A 17,837-nucleotide genomic window follows, 5' to 3' on the forward strand; every position below is an offset into this window, starting at 1 on the left:
ATAGCCTTCCCGTCTCTCAGTTGCCTCATTTTGCTTGATACCCTTGGGCTGAAGGAGGGCATGCTGTGGAAATGATTACATCTACATGCCAGTTGGCACAGAGAAGCCATGCTGTGCGTATTTATTTGTGCCCATGCCATTTGACAACAGTAAAATTTAGTACTTGGCTTGTGTTTGTAAAGAAATTGGAAAAGAAGCCTTTTCTTCAGTGGGCTGCTCCCCAACAACTGGAAAGATCTGAGTTCTCAATCCTGGCTGGCTGCGACTTTGTTCATATACTCGGCATTGTTTGACTTCTCGTCACAGGGCAAATATTTGAGATAGAAGATATGTACCCATTTCCCTTATTGCCCCCAAAGAACTTGCATTATATCATTTCCACTAGTGCTGTTGGAGCACAGTACCAAGCGTCTTGCCAAGCCCTCCAGATTTCTTGAGGTCCCTTCTGGTTATGAGAGCTGGAGTTCTTAAGGCTGGAGGCGGGAGGATGTGTGCGAGTGTGTGTTCCTTTTTTTTTTTTTTTTGTATTTGTATTTTGCCTAAGATAATGCCTAAAACTTAATTTAACCCTGCTAGTTCCCTAAACAAAAGACACAATTTTCTCATCAATAAGAATATCTACTCTGTGATGGGCACTACGCTCCGTGAGTTATCTATGTTATCTCTACTCTAAAATAGACCTGCAGAGTGGCTGCTACTATTCCCAATATACTATGAGGAAAGTGAGCAACTCCATATTTTCTCTAAGATCACAGTGGCAGAACTTGAATTCCAAATGGTTCTTGCCGGGCTTCAAAGCCCATGCTTTTTCTGGTATCCGTTACTGCATAGATGAACTAAATAGAAACTTAGTTTTACAAAAGGTAGCAATTAATTTCACACACAGTAACTTTTACCCAACCTGCTACCTATGGGAAAAGATTCTGGACAGAAAATAAATTATAGAAGAAAAAAGAATTTCACTGAGGAAGTACATTTCTCTATAAAATTTTTGAGGAAGGAAATTTATTTATGAAAATTAACCAGCTAAATGCAGGCAGGAAAGGTGAGGGGAAAGTGTGCGTATCATTTTGGGGGTGGGTGAAAACAAAAACAATGGTTTTCAATGGATTTAAAGTCAACAATGGATTGCTTGAAGAGAGTGTAAGGTTTAGGGGAGGAGATGTTTGAAATTTTCAAGTTATATAGGATTATATTCCCTTAATTTACCTGACTAAAAATATGTAAGTAGTATGTTAGAGTCAGATGATGCTGGGAGTTAATTCTCCAGCTTTGCAGATGGAGGCTTATGACCTGGAGCTCATACTGCTGTATACATAGCCCTAGAACCTGAGCTTCCTGAGCTTGACCTCAGGTCTCCTTTGTGAGCTGCCATGATACGCTTTGGTAAGGAAGTAGACACCCCAGCTCTTTCAACTTACCTCAAAAATGAATCCAGAGCTCCCTGCACTGATGTTGGGGGGCTCAAAGCTGGGAACATGGCAGTTCAGGCATTTTGATCTTAAGAATATATCTGGAGACAATTCTGAAACCAAATAGACCTCGTAAATAAAACAAGAGTCTCACAGACTAATGTTCTTAGTGAATGATATACTCAGGGAGGACACAGCACATTGGGTTTCAGAATGTAAAAGCTAAATAATGTGGACTCTTGATCAGCAGCTTGCCAGGCGAGAAGCTTGGGCAGCAGGTTGGTGGCATGCTGGCTAGCTTAGAGAAGGTGGCATTTTTCCTACCGTATAGTTTTTATGCAGAGCACACTCCAAGCAAATGATTCTCAGCAGGGAAGGATGCAGATTTTTTCTAGTGTATTACAGCCACTGGGGTAGATGAAATATGGGCCCTGGAAGCCTTTTTGGCAAACTCTCCAATTACTGTAAGGAGTGCTTATAAAAGGAAGAATAATGTGGGCTCTTTTTTAGTCTATTGAAACCTTGAAATATTTTTCAGGTTTGAATGTGTGTGTGTGCGTGTGCGTGTGTGTGTGTGTGTGTGTGTGTGTAATTGATCTTGTTAAACTGAATCATGCATTTTTTGTGAATTCAAGGCCAGAATGTATTTTCATGTCCCCCTCAATGAGGAGGATGAGAGTGAGGTGGGCAAAAATGGAGTGTTCACAGGAAGTGGATGCCAATGGGAGTGAACCTGTGTTACGGGGGATTTGAATAAGAGTTCCAGTAAGCTCTTCTCACCCACTGAGCACAAATGAGCACAGGGTATCCCGGTCTGAAACAATCAATAGGTTTCTCAATAAGTATTTTTGTCCTCCCAACCCATCTCATTGGAGAATTTCCCACATTATAGGCAAATTAAACAAGCAAAATCAAAGAACTTCCCATAGGAAGTGTCCAAACTGGGTTTACTACTTGGATTCTAAAATCTCACACCTGAGCAGGATGCTGCCATAGCAGTCCTCAAATTACCCCCAACCCAAAGCTGCCAATAAAAGTTCTGAGGTCAGTAAAGGCCATGGCTATGATACCAAATGCTTCAGAGATGTCAGCAGGAGGTGCTCAGGGGAAGCTTGGCTAGAGCGACTGATGGGAATACCAGTCAAGGCCCAGATGTACTTCTTCAGCCTTGTCCTGCACCTTCCTGCCATACCCACTGGTCTAATCACCTTTCCCAGTTCCTGCCCACGTTTTCACTTCTCTTTGCTTTTCGTACATGCTTTTCTTTTTTTCTGTGCCTGGAAATGCATGTTCCTTCTTTGAGGCCCAGTTCAAACGTCACCTGTTCTGTAACATCTCTTCAGATCCCCACCCATGGCAGGAGGAAGGAGGAATAAATTTCTCTCTCATCTCATTTGCCTGATAGAGGTTTCAGGCAGCCAATTAAAAAATCTAATAACATGCTAACCACTTAAAACAGGACTATTAAAAAAAAGTATATGTAAATTAGCAAATGTTTACCAATTAAATTAGCCTTTAATTAGCTAATTTAAGTAGCAAACATTTACCAATCCCTTATATGTATAATATGTATATTTATATATATTGACATATATATTTTTATAGGCCTATTTTAAGTGGTTAAAATGTTATATGATTTTTAATTGGCTGGCTGGGACCTCAGACTGTAAGCCAAGTCTTATCTGTGCATTCCAGTCCCTAGCAAGTGTTTCTCACTTAGTAGGGATTGGTAAACGTTTGCTAATTTAAAGCGAATTTTTGGAACTGTTCTCACCCAAAGAGCAAATCCTCTTACTATTTTTTTTAGTGTTTATGAGATAGTCTAGCTTTGATCTATGAAGGCAGAAGCCACATTTGTAATTGAACAGGGTTATTACTTTTCTTTTTCATCTGTGAATCTCATCTGGAAGACTTAGCAGCTTCAAATGAGACTGAAATTAAAATTTTGAAGCCGTCCATTTCTGAGTCAGAGTTTTAGAGAGACCATTTTTGGCTTCAATTCTGAGAAGAATATTCCAATTTATTATTGATATGCTGCCATTCTAATACATTAATGTTAATACATTAACTCTTCTCATCTTGTCTATCATACTGTAAGTCTTCTTCCTTCCTTCCTTGTTTCTTTCCTTCCTTCCTTCCTTCCTTCCTTCCTTCCTTCCTTCCTTCCTTCCATCACTTCTTTCTAGAAATGATAATTAGTTTTTAACAATCAATCTATTTATTATCTTGCCTTACATTAAATGGCACTAATCTGCCAAAACTTGATGGACTTGAGTCTGAGGTCATGGGATACACATTAAGTTTAGAGACCTGTGCCAGTATGGAATCCAGTTCTACTAGTTAGTAGCATTCTCTGGTTAACTTAGCGGACTTTAGAATGTTTTTTTTTAGTTCCCCATGATCTCTCTTTATAAAAGAATGTATTCTTTTTCACCTTAGTGATTCCATTGTAACATCAGAAAAACGTACAATAAGAAAGGACCTTGGCCGTCATTTCACCAAGCCCTCTACCATTCCTGTGATAAGGGGTTGCTTATGTTCATCTTGAATACTTCCGTTCAAAGCGATTTATTATCTTCCAAGTTAACACATTTCTTTGTTAGTCAACCTCGATTCTTCTTTGCCATCCTGGGTATACAGATGGAGTCATATTTATATCAATAACCCAAATTTATTTTCCTTTCCTATATATATGTTCTTAAAATACCTAGGATAGCTGAAGTACTCCCAGCGTTTCTGGGTATATCTGGATTGTGTGTGGAGGGTATTTCCAGACTATTCATAAACTACCATGTGGGTTTCAGACCCTGTTCAGCATCTACCCAGTTTTTCCTCTTCTACTTAGCATTTTCCTTGTCAATTTCTTCTCATCTCAATAATCTCTACTAAAATTCCTCTACCTGGTGGTTGCTGGACCAGCACTATCAAAATTACATAACAGCTCATTTGAAAGGTGGAGTCTTGGGTCCCACCTCAGACCCACTGAATTAGATCAGCATTTTAATCAGAGCCTCAGGTTGGTTGCATTCTTACATAAATTTGAGAGGCATTGGTCTGTCTAAATAGTGCCTTATGATGCCTGTGGCTTTGCCCATTCTTATAACACCAATTTCAGGACTAAAAGAGGTGCTTCTGGATGATTTCCAAACCAGAATGGTCAAGTTGAAGAAGGTTCTGCACAGAAAGTGGGAGAACGACTTCTCCAATTTTATGACTCCCTTTATCACTTTGTAGTGTCCTAAGCAGCCATGTCCTGAACCCCCCTCTATCCATGGAGCTTTTTATAAAAATTGATTCTACAACCTTCCACCTCCCCCATTTTCCTTCTGAGGAATACTGGAAATGCTATCTACACCATTATGATTTTTTCCTATGACCTTTTCAAACTCCTCTTTAGGTTCTTAATATATCCCTTGCCTATTCTCCTTCAGTCTGAAATTTAAAAGCTTACCTAGAAATCAGTTGGTGCCAAGACCTTATGGACCCACATACATCACACACATGCAAATAAGCCTGAATTCCTCCTGGATTTAACTGGACCATCCCATGTTCATTTATATTGTACTGGCATTATACCTTCCAAAAACCTAGTTATTTTCTAATTTCTGTCTTCTGAAGCCATGAAAAATATGCTTTTAATCTCTCTTCCATGTAACTGTTCTTTAGGGATTTGAAGGTCATTTTATGCCCCTGTTCCCCAAACCTTCTCATTTCTACACTGCACATTCTCACATCTCTCACATTTTTCTCGTGTTTGATTTTTCAGTTATTTGTCCAGAATGTAGCTTAACTCTCTAAGAGTGGATGATACAAACCGATCACAAAATAAATTGATGATCACAAGCAGGAGATAGCAGAAGGCAGAGAGTAACAACACAGGACATTCTCATATACATGAGGGTGTACAGAATGCCATAGAAGATTTCCACATGCAACTAAGCTGGAAAAGAACTCTCTTACTTTACTACCTCTCATGCATCAAACAGATGAGCTACTCATCTTCTCTTCTCAAAATATCACTGCCCATATTACTTTTTTTCACCAGTTTATTTATATTCTAGATTTTAGTTTGTCAGCGCTTATGCTGAGAACTCTTCAAACAACAAAATTCTGAGAGTCTATGTCTCAAAGGCTCTGTGTGTCCAGGGCTACTCAAATTATTGGATGTTGGAAAATATAGACTTAGGAATCATAATAAATCTGATGTGAGAAACATTGTGATGGCTGAGGCTTTTATAAGTTGATGAGGCACATACCTAAATAAACATTAAACTAACTTAGAATCATGGGCTTCACTGATGGTATTCCATTTCTCAGATTGTAGATCGTAATGCTTTAGAGACATACTACTTTTATTTGTTTAGTTAAACAAATAAAAATAAGTTAAATCGACCATCAGTGATTTTGAAACTTCTCTGAGGCTGTGACAATGTGGCACACCTTCTTTTCTTTGCCAATGACTCCAATAAATACAACTTAAGATAATTCTTTTTCGGTAAAATTTGCTCTATTGAAATTGATTACATATAAGTATCTATAAAATATATTAGTTGTCAGTATATTACATTTGAGGTTATATGTGTTATAGCTTAAGAAAAGAATTTTTTGTAAGCATAAAACTAGTAATTATCTATTGTAGAATTTTTAACATCATAATTGATTATATTTACAAAGAAATTAAAATCATCCATAATCCCATTACTTGTAGATAAATGTGATAGTTTGATGTACTTTTTTCATTTTTAATCAATGAAATATATGAACATATACGAGTATGGTTATTGACTCTATGTAATGTCATATTCTGCTTTTATCGCCTGACATATATTTCCATGTAGTTAAATATTCTTTGGCCTTAATTCTTGCATAACAAACCAGCACAAGAATATGCCATGCTTTGTTTATTTTACCATTATTTTCTTGCTGAACATTTAGATTGCTTTTAATATTTTATTGCTTTCACTGGAATGAATATTCTTATATATATATATTTTTTGACCACTTCTGTGATTATTTCCTTATAATGGATTCTGTGAATTGGAATTGGTGAGTTAAAAATTATGGACATGTCATACGTGTATTTTAAAGGTGTAGGTGGTTTAGTTTGTCCATTAATTCAAATGCCACTTGGGTGGAGTGGATAGTGTGTATGGGCGCTGCGGGGGCTGTTAAGGGGTGAGAAAATGGAGAATTGGAGTTACATATTCTCAAGGAAAGAAAAGGAAAATCATTTGTTAGTAGATGATTCAAGATCTTAGCTGTTAAGTAATTTTAAACACTCTAAAATGTGATTTTATAATGATAAATCTTAATTCTATAATTATAGAGAAGGGAGAATTTCTAATTTTTCCATTTTTTAATAGAATCAAAAAGCACACACTCACATTTAAAGTGTGTAATTAGTCGTTTATCTTGGCATAACACTGAGATTGAATAATCTCTTTAAAATTTTTTTACAAGGTTTATATTATTTTCTTCCTGTCATAAAAGGAAAGACACACAAAATCAATACTGTAAACTCCGTGAAGGCAAAAGATGGCAGCTGTCCCAGGGAGTCTGTATCTCAGTCTCCCATAAATCTCTTGATATATGAAGGGTACACAGGAGATATCTGGACAGGGTAGAGAATCTCTTCCTTGTGACTTCTGGAGTATAAAATAGATCCTGTCAAGATAATTTTATTTTCATCAAAATTCTTAGAGAGTGATATAATGGAGAAAATAATCCCTGTAAACAAGTAAAACAAAAACAGGACGTAAAGACCATTCTGCAGGTGAAGTATTTAGAAGGCTAGAAGTGCTCCGCTGTCTAGAGTTTGCGGTAGATGGGATTTTTTTCTTAACCACGAAAGTCCAGGAACTCACAGAAAACACTTACCTCTCTCATTTTTCAAAGGCCAGTTACCTGAAACTCTGTCTCTCTGTTCTTCCCTTGCCTTATTACAGCATAAAGAATACCCAGTAACACCTTCAGAAATGTTTCCTTTTAAAATTTAGTCTAGTAGGACTGAGAAAAAAATGGATTAGAGTTTAAAAAAATCTAAATTCTACCATCTGTAGCAATACAAAGAAAACACACTATGCTCTGTTAATGTATTTAAGGTAATAAGCAAATTTAAAGAATAATACAGAAAAAGCTAGGTAAATTAACTTGAATGAAATAGTTTTTTTTTTTTTTTTCCTTGAAATGGCTCAAGTCCTTTTCAAACTACCACTGAAGTTTTATAGGAGTTAAAAAATCCATGGGAGGATATAGGTTTCTTCCTTCTTGTCACCAATTGAAAGCATTCTGAATACTAAAACTCTAATTTTATTCTCTTCACTTTAGTCTAGATGTAGAAATATAAGGGCAGATGAGCAAAGGATCTTTGTAGCAGATTGTTTCAAAAAAGGAGGATTTAAAAGAAAAAATTTAGCTTTAACCATAGAAAGTGTTGACCCTTACGAAAAATATTTTAAATGCAATTGAAGGAAAAAAAGTATGAAGGAAATAAAAATTTAGAAATAAAATGATCTGTGGCAGGGATACACAGAGTGCTACACTGAACACACGTTCTCACCCCCCATGCTCCTGGAGCAAGTATATATTCAGGAGGGATGAATAACAATGTCTTCAGTGGGAAGCAATGGACAAGAAATGCTAGGATGCTGGGGGAGATCATGCCCTTGTGATCTTTGATTCAATAAGAAAGCCATCCATCATTCCAGATTGATCATTCTTATCACTGATAAATGAGTTAATTTACATTCTTTTGTTTAATGGCCTTATTACAATTGTAAATTTATAAATGATGTTTTAGGATCTTATGCATAATTACTGAGAACAAAGTTTGCGTTTTTGAGCCTGTACACAGGGTTGGAATTTTACTAATCAAAGATTTCATTTTGGATGTTTCCAATAATATGAGTGTAAGTAGGAATGTGTCTTGGTGGTTTGCTTGGTGTACCTGGGATCACTCACCTTCCACTTCTCTTAACTGGGAAAATTGATCATACCTATTTTTTTTCTTTGAACATGCCAAGACTCTTGGCAAATATTTGTAAATTTTTATAAAGTATCTGGAAAATTGTGTTGAAGGTCTACAGGTCAAATAGCATTTCTTCTACAGAAGAATCCTTATTGGATGATTTATTCATTACATCTTCTCAGAACCCAGATATAATAATATATTCAGATAAAGGTAAATGAATTTAAGTCCTATATTGTTTTGCTTTTAGTCTTTAGTGTCACATTTTTATAGCAAACACCTTCTCATCATACTGTTGCAGAAAATAAAACAGAGCAAGATATCTGTGGTATACTGTGATGGGGTTGTCTGTTACAATTTCCTCTATCATAAAAGCCATTATACAAAAATGCTCATAAACAAAATGAGAAAGGGCTTGGCAACAATCAATAAGGGACAAATTTTACAATAAAATTACTAATCTCTTTTCAGAGATAATTTTCATCAAATAAATTGTACAAAAAGTCTTCAAGGAATAATTGACTTCAACAAGGTTTCCACTGGTCAGCAAAACTTTTTGCTTTGAAGTAAAACAAAATAAAACAAAATAAAAACAGATCAGAAAATAAAGCAGTAAATAAGAAGTAATGCCTACATCTTCCCACCAAGAAAAATGAGCAGGGAAAGGTCACCAGCTTGTGTTTTCAGGATTATTTGTTTATCCCACAGTTTGTGGTTCCAAAGTATTTTATCAGCATTAATTAGCTTTTCCGTTAAAATTTTGGAAACATTCAACTCAGAAGAGTTACGCCAATTTAAATCTCAAAGAAAAATTTGGGCACGGAGCATGTTTCTTGGAACAAGGGGTATAAAGGAAAACTGATTTCTATTTATTTGGTTTCCATTAAAACACCACAAGTTATTGGCTTAAATTTCCCTATTTTTTTATGTTTTGAAATTAATACATGTTCAGCTTAGAAGATTTGATATGAAATAAGCAAAAGATGAAACTATATAGCCCTAATAATGTTATTTCATAGCTATAGCTTGCAGGTCTTTTTTATATCATAAGTGGCTTTGTATCCTCCATCCTCACATTTTTTTCTTACTTTATGGTCACCATTTTTCCATGGCATTTCTCATTCTGCAAAGTGTTTCACCATATAGGTTTATCATAAAGTATTTAATCAGTCTCCATTTTAGTAACCATCTATCTATTTATTCTTAATTAAGATGAATATCATCAATTGAATAAGAAGTCAATCATGTAAACCAAACACAGTTGTGAAATTCAGATGTGTGTTACAGATCCCAGTTTGGCATAATAAAGCAAAACTTGGTTTCTCTCTCTTCCAAGTGATTCATTTACTTTCAAAAGGCTGACAAAGGAAATGATATACAAACCTGGTCAATTAAGAAGTGCAAAAATGTGGAGAAAATATGAAAAAATCCAGGTAGATAGGAGCACCCAAAGTACAGGGTCATAGAAGGCAAACCAGAGCGTACTTCATCCAGTCACTATAAACCTTTTAAAATATAGCCATTTGACTGGCTTGTTTTCATGGCCAAGAACTGGCTTTGGTTGCAATTCTACATGGCAAATATAAATGGATATATAGAGAGTCATACGGTGGCATGAAGCCCAAGTATGATTATAATCCCAGAGCCTGTTTAATGGGATTGAACTCATCAGTGACTCTCCCTAGAATGTCTGCCTCATCTCCATCAACTCACTTGAGTGCAGAGCGATTCCCTAGAACACTGAATCTCCATGAAAGGAAATGGAGAATGAATAATTTCCCAAATTTATTTGAACATGGGGCCCTTTTCTCACCTAAAACAGCCATTAGTCTTTCACAGATGACTACTGTCCTTTGGAACACAGTTTGAGGAACATAGCTCTGACTGGACAGCATTACTCTTTCTCGTACTCCTCTAGCACTTACATCTGTTGCTCGTTCAGTACCCACCCTTTTAATATGACAGCAGGAGTAAAACCTGGAGTGAATATTACAATTACCTGGGAGGTACTGAAGAATTCCTCTGTTCTTTGGATTTTCTGAAACTAGGCCCCAGGCATTGGTTTGGTTTTGAGTTTCTTGGGTAATTCTATGATGAAGCTGTGTTGAGAACCACTGCCTGATGGTGCACTTTTTCTTTCTGTATTTTTTTTTTTTTTTGAGGGGACGGAGTCTCGTTCTGTCACCCAGGCTGGAGTGCAGTGGCGCGATCTCAGCTTGTTGTAACCTCTGCCTCCCGGGTTCAAATGATTCTCCTGCCTCAGCCTCCTGAGTAGCTGAGACTACAGGCGCGTGGCACCACACCCGGCTAATGTTTTGTATTTTTAGTAGAGACGGGGTTTCACAGTGTTAGCCAGGTGGTCTCGATCTCTTGACCTCGTGATCTGCCCGCCTCGGCCTCCCAAAGTGCTGGGATTACAGGCGTGAGCCACCGCGCCCGGCCTTCTTTCTATATTTTACAGAATATGTTTAGTACAGCTTCAGATGTCCTTAAGGCTAATGCAAGGACCGTGTAGATAATAGATTCTCAATAGATATTTGTTGAATGAATGAATACAACCCTAAAACATACTAAAGCAAAAGTATCAAAGAAAGATCTAAAATCAAAATTAAAAAGGCAATCCCTAATAACTGCCTCCTTTTCTTACCACTGTGTATGTAGGTTTTAAAAGCTAGAAATAATTCCAATAAGTAGCCATACATTCTTTCCAAGGATACTCTGATCTTCCCAGAGGTTTAAAGAGTTTTCAATTCTACAAGCAAAGCAGAAAACAGGGCTTCTAGTTACGTAGCTTCCACATATGGCATTGCAATGGAGCTCGCCCTCCATCTTTTCTTCTTTTCTTTCTTCTGTAGCTGATTATTAAGTGATTAATATGTAATGAACACTATTGTAGGCTTTGAGATTATGCTAGTGGACACAACAGACGAAACTTCTTGCCCTTACAGAAGTGAAAATCTAATTGGGGAAAATAAAGATCACAATAACGGCTAAACAGGAAAGTAAAACAGAAAAGGGTGTAGGGAGTATAAATGAGGCTGCAATTTTTATATAAGGAGGCTAGCTTAGGCCCTGATGAGAAGGTGTCATTTGAGTAAAAAATGGAATGAGGTGAAGGAATATTTGGGTGACAACGTTCTCCAGGCTGAGGGCACAGCGAGGGCAGAGGTTTTGAGACATGACCACACACCTGGTATATTCAGGAAACAGCCTAGGTATTAGGAGGAAGAGATCGTCAAAGAAGAAATGTGGAAGCCAGATCTTGCAGGACCTTGCAGGTTGTAATATGGACATTGGCTTTAATTCTTAAAGAGATGGAAAGTCATTGAGGCTTTTGAATAAAGATGACCTGATCTGACATTTTAACAGGATCACTCTGGTTTCCATGTTGAATAAACTGAACAAGTAATGAATGTAGCAGAGACCAGGCAGAAAGCAATTGCAGTAATCCAGATGAGATGATTGTGGTTTGGAACGAGGTGTTAACAACAGGAGATAAACAGTAGCCAGATTTTCTGTGAATCTTCCCTTTAATCTATGGACAATGTAACAAGACTGGAGAGAACACACAATTTCCTCCCTGGATATACCTCATCATAACTCTACTGTTCATATTGTCTTGGAGCTCAGTGTATATTTCTAATCGCTTCCTTTTTATAATTGCAGACAATGTAAAATAAAAGGAAAATTTGATTCACATTCAGTAAGCTCTCAGCTTCTTTTGCTTGGATTCTGACGGACCAATGAGTGAAGGAATCTGAAGAGGAGATTTCTGTACCCAGCAGAGGGTAGAAATAAATGAATGTGAGCTGTTTTTCTAATTCTGAGATTCTGTGATTCTGTGATCCTTAGTAACTCTGGAAATTCAATGTGCAAAGACTGCAGAATTATATATGATAGTGGCACCAATTGTCACAATACATTGGAAGCAAATACTAATGATCACGGATGTATTTAAAATATTTTACACCTGTCCTAGCACAGACCAGTCAGAACAGATGCCAACTGTAAACAACAGGCACAGCTATGCATCACGCTGAATACTAGTTGTGCTTATTCTCAGGTGCAAGTCAAATTATATTTTAGCTGACACAGTCTGACAAAGATCTATGTCTGTTTGAACCAAGTCAAGTGAGCAAGTGTAGTGAACATGGATGTTGTGCCTAGGTTTGTGCCTGATATTTTGAGAAAAATATTAAAAGGGGTACAAAATACAGTTGTGACCTTCTGAGTGTTTTTAATCTGTTTCAGAAGACTACATTTTGCACTCAAAACAAAGAATGTTGCAATATATGAGGCCACAACAACTATTTTACGGGTTCTTGGCCTCCCACTAGCTTGCCTCTAACACAGTAACTGTGTCTTCCCTGAGATTTCAGAGTAGTGTCATAATGAAAGAAAACAAGCTTACTTGCAAGATATTAGGAATTGTTGACTTCATGATGCTTGCTGGCATCTTAAGAACAGACATGCAATGTCTCAAGCCAGCGTTCAACACACTAACTTAGGCAACAGCCGTATAAGGCAATATCTCTTCTCCATATTCATGATCCCTCCCTCCCACCCTGGTTTGGGTGCTTCCCAGCACTATAAGAAACAACAATCACAAGCCAAAGTATATCTGGAGAGTGGGAGAAGCACTCCTGCAAATGCAGCCTTTTCACACCCTTCACCCCCAATTTATGATTGGCTTCAGGAAAATCTGTGTTGTGTGGCATCTGATCAAGTATGGTCGAGGCCTGGATATGCATCATCTCTTCAGCATGTAACACAGTTAGCTGGGTAGAGGGTATGACTACCGTCCAGAATCAACACACCAGGCTCAAATAACAAATATGGAGAGTTTAGAGAATTTTAGTTTATTTGACCTATTGAACCCCCGTCATTAAGAAGAATCTAGAGGAAGAAGAGAATGATCAAAGCTTTATCCAGAAGGAACACAGAATTTCCAAAGTTAGCTAACTACAGATTCTGTCCCTTGAGCTGGATGCCCATTATAGCTCAGCCAAATGCCTTTTTTAGTATCCTCCTCTTTAAGCCTGCCTCACTAGGCTGGTTACGTGCCAGATTATGTGGAACTGACCATGCACTTCTTCTGCATTAAATATTTCGGAGCTGGTAAATTTAGAACAACCTAAAGAGCCATGTTATGTCTCTCTCTACTGCTTATCAAATTGGCATAAGGGTTAGAGACTTAAAACTGGGAGCTGGATTTTCCCAGAGGACTGAATTATTTAACTGTCAGCAATTTTGAGGTTCACAGTAAAGTAGAAATAATGAAATCTGCTTCTAGATGTAAAAGCGTCTTCCCAGAAGGCCAGAAGGAGTTTGCGGCTTTTTCTGTCTGTTGGGTGTTCGGTGCTGCCTAATACACACTGTTTATCTGACCTGAAATGTGGGAAGATTCTGCCATAGGAGAATAAATTCTGTATACATTTAAAAGGGAGGGTCTGCATGTGCTGATGGCTCCTTATGAGGGGATGGTTTGTGAAATTTGGTACATATTCCTCTCCTTTTTTAATTTTTAATTTTCGTAAGTATACTGTAGGTGTAGATACATGGAGTACGTGAGATATTTTGATACAGACATACAATGCCTCATAATCATATCAGGATAAATTGAATATCCATCACCTCAAACATTTATCACGTCTTTGTGTTACAAACATTCCAATTATACTCTTTTAGTTATTTTTAAATGTTCAATAAATTATTGTTAACTGTAGTTACTCTGCTGTGCTGTCAAAAGCTAGATCCTATTCATGCTATCTAATTATATTTTTGTACCCATTAACTGTCACCACTTCCCACTGCCCCCACTACCCTTCCTAACCTCATAACCATCCTTCTATCTTCTATATCTATGAGGTTTGATTGTTTTAATTTTCAGCTCCCACAAATAAGCGAGAGCATGCAAAGTTTGTCTTTCTGGGCTTGGCTTATTTCACTTAACGATGACCTCAATCCTGCAGTTTTCTCATCTGTAAAATAGGCACAGTAATGGCAAGGGCGTGTTCCTAACAGGGTTGTTGTGATGCGGAATTCAGTCAGAAGAGGGACTGGCTCAAAGTAAGTACTCAGGGAATGTTAACTATTCTTTTTTTTTTTAATTTTCAATGTTCTCTGGGTATGTTAACTATTTTTATTTGCTCATGGTGAAATGGAGAGAGCTGACAAGAAAATTTCCACCAATGAAATTTTTATGTCCTTTTTAAACATTGTCAAAGTTCTATTGAAATAGATGGGGAGCTTAAATAAAATTAATGAATCATGCATCAGAGTAACAAGAGTAATAATCATCATATTTTCAAAACAGTGGATTAGAAATGAAGAAAACCTTTTACTCCAACCAAGGAACTGGCATATTTTTGAAAGTGTGCTATCTGTCAGGCATTTGTAATGGCATCGACATCATATTTAGTCTTCTCTTCACCCTGGCACTGCTATCAGCACGTAATAAACTAAATCTCTAGTTAACAGAAGCTCTAGTGGAAAGCAGGATGAAAACGCAAGTCTGACAGCCCCGAAACTCCTCCTCTTCCACTAACTCCAAATACCACCACGTTCTTCCTTCCTCCTTAGGCCAGGCCTCAGTTTTCTTTCTGTGGTGTTGAAGCGCCTTCTCTCTGTGCTCCTCTCTTCTTCGCTCAGCAGAACTGCTTCTGCCGCTGCTCCTGAACGCATGGGGTTTCCTGGATAAGGTGGATTTCATGGGAACTGCTGCAGGATGTGGCAGCTTGATGTGGGTTTTTGTCCAACTTTAGACAAATAACAAGCCTCTTATGTCCAATAATCAATGGCTAACTAAAGACTCCGGTTGTAGTTGTTAAATGAACAACAATGAAAGCCTTTCAAAAGTTACAGAGAATCAGTCAGAGCATAAATGGTAAAATTGTGACTGAATGTGTGTGTGCACCTGCGTGTGTGTACCTGTGTGTGTGCACCTGCGTGTGTGTGTGCACCTGCGTGTGTGTGTGCACCTGCGTGTGTGTGTACCTGTGTGTGTGTGCACCTGCGTGTGTGTGTGTACCTGTGTGTGTGTGTGCACCTGCGTGTGTGTGTGCACCTGCGTGTGTGTACCTGCGTGTGTGTGTGCACCTGCGTGTGTGTGTGTACCTGTGTGTGTGCTGGGGGAGGGGGTTGTCCTTGAAGCTGTCTCTGCATTCTTATGAAGCTCCAGTAATAAACATTTGTGTTCACCTGGCTTACTCAGCATGCTGCTGTAATTGCTCTAAGATATTTCACGCTGTTTGGAAGAGGGGGATTTAGACCCGTGAGTCAGGGGGAAGACTGAAGTTTACCGGAGGTGCGGAGCGGGGAATTCCCAGTTGGAAGCTGTCTGATAGCCTGGACTTGAGTATAGAACAGATGCAGGTTCAAAACTTGTGCTGCTTTTAAATAACTGTATGATGTTGGACAGCTTACTTAACCCCTTAAGCCTTGTTTCTTCCTGTGTAACAGGAAAATAACCGTATCCGTGTTACAAGATTCTCTGTGATGATCAATGAAGTAATGAGAATCAAGTACATGGAACATAAATTAGATAGTGCCTAGTGAACAGTGATTATTAATGTGCACTAATTTATTATTATCTTTTAAAAATTTCAACTTTTATTTCAGATCCAGGGGGTGCATGTGTAGGTTTTTTACCTGGGTATATTGTGTGATACTGACGTTTGGTGTACAGTTGATCCCATCACCCAAGTACTGAAAATAATACACAATGGTTAGTTTTTCAACCCCTGCATCTCCTTTCTCCATCCTCTTTTTGGTAGTCCTCAGTGTCACTTATGGCCATCTATATGTCCATGAGCACCCAATGTTTAGCTCCCACTTATTAGTGAGAACATGCAGTATTTGGTTTTCTGTTCATGCATTCATTTGCTTAGGATAATGATCTCCAGCTGCATCCATGTTGCTGCAAAGGACATGATTTTGTTCTTTTTTTTTGGCTGCATAGTATTCCAGGTATATATGTAGCACATTTTCTTCAGCCAGTCCACCATGGATGGACATCTAGGTTGATTTCACGTCTTTGCTATTGTGAATAGTGCTGTGATGAACATATGAGTGCGTGTGTCTTTTGGTAGAATAATTTATTTCCCAGTAATGGGATTGCTGGGTTGAATGGTAGTTCTCCTTTAAGTTCTCTGAGAAATATCCAAACTTCTTTCCACTGTGGCTGCACTAATTTACACACCCACCAACAGTGTATAAGCATTTCTTTTTCTCTACAGCTCACCAGCATCTATTGTGTTTTGACTTTTTAAGAATAGCCATTCTGACTGATGTGAGATGGTATTTCATTGTGGTCTTGATTTTCATTTCTCGGATGATTAGTGATGTTGAACATTTTTTTTCATGTTTGTTAACTGCTTGTATGTCTTTTGAGAAGTGTATGTGTTCATGTCTTTTGCATTTGTATTCTTCTGTTTTTACTGGGCCTTCTAAAAATGAGATTATTTGTTTTTTTGCTGTTCAATTGTTTAACTTTCTTATAGATTCCAGATATTAGACCTTTGGTGGATGCATAGATCATGAATATTTTCTCCCTTTCTGTAGGTTGTCTGTTTACTCTGTTGACCGTTGTTTTGCTGTGCGGAAGCTCTTAAGTTTCATTAGGTTTCACTTGTCAATTGCTTTTGAGGACTTAGTAATGGATTCTTTCCCAAGGCCAGCCAATGTACAGAATAGTGTTTCCTAGGCTCTTTTCTAGGATTTTTTTATATTATTTTATTTATTTATTTATTTATTTTTTGAGACGGAGTCTCCCTCTGTCTCCAGGCTGGAGGGCAGTGGTGCGATCTTGGCTCACTGCAACCTCTGCCTCCCAGGTTCAAGAGATTCTCCTGCCTGCCTTCAGCCTCCTGAGTAGCTGCGACTACAGGCGTGTGCCACTACACCAAGCTAACTTTTGTATTTTTTAGTAGAGACAGGGTTTCACCATGTTGGTCAGGATGGTCTCAATCTCCTGACCTCGTGATCCACCCATCTCGACCTCCCGAAGTGCTGGAATTACAGGCGTGAGCCACCGTCCCCAACCCTCTTCTAGGATATAGTGTGAGGTATTACACTGAAATCTTTAATTCATCTTGAGTTTTTGTATATAATGAAAGATATGGGCCCAGTTTTATTGTGGCTAGCCAGCCATCCTAGCACCATGTATTAAATAGGGAATCCTTTCCCTATTGCTTGTTTTTGTTGACTTTTTTGAAGATCAGATGGTTGTAGGTGTGCAGCTTTACTTCTGTTCCATTGGTCTATGTCTGCTTTGTACCCATACTATGCTGTTTTAGTTACTATAGCCTTATAGCATAGTTTGAAGTTGGGTAATGTGATTCGTCTGGCTTTGTTCTTTTTGCTTAGGATTTCTTTTGCTATTCAGGCTTTTTTGTGGTTGCATATGAATTTTAGAATAGTTTTTTCTAGTTCCGTAAGAAAATGACATTGGTAGCTTG

General features: G+C 37.9%; 2 protein-coding genes across 3 annotated transcripts in view; one reads left to right on the forward strand and one right to left on the reverse strand.

Moving 5' to 3' along the window:
• The window catches only part of LOC126948019 (60S ribosomal protein L36a-like), a 731,948-nt gene that overhangs the window by 117,131 nt on the left and 596,980 nt on the right, over nucleotides 1-17,837 (reverse strand). Inside the window, exon 1 of one of the 2 annotated variants that reach the window (XM_050779251.1) lies at nucleotides 4,672-4,675. The exons of the other annotated variant lie outside the window; for it this stretch is intronic. The gene's annotated coding sequence lies outside the window, so the exon portion shown is untranslated. Of the gene's footprint in view, nucleotides 1-4,671; nucleotides 4,676-17,837 lie in introns of those variants that run through there. 2 annotated transcript variants of the gene reach the window in all.
• FGF12 (fibroblast growth factor 12) overlaps nucleotides 1-17,837 on the forward strand; it is a 584,467-nt gene that overhangs the window by 102,034 nt on the left and 464,596 nt on the right. The gene's annotated exons all lie outside the window — the stretch shown is intronic.

The sequence above is a fragment of the Macaca thibetana genome, chromosome 2, assembly GCF_024542745.1.
Source record: "Macaca thibetana thibetana isolate TM-01 chromosome 2, ASM2454274v1, whole genome shotgun sequence".
NCBI classification, from domain to species: domain Eukaryota; kingdom Metazoa; phylum Chordata; class Mammalia; order Primates; family Cercopithecidae; genus Macaca; species Macaca thibetana.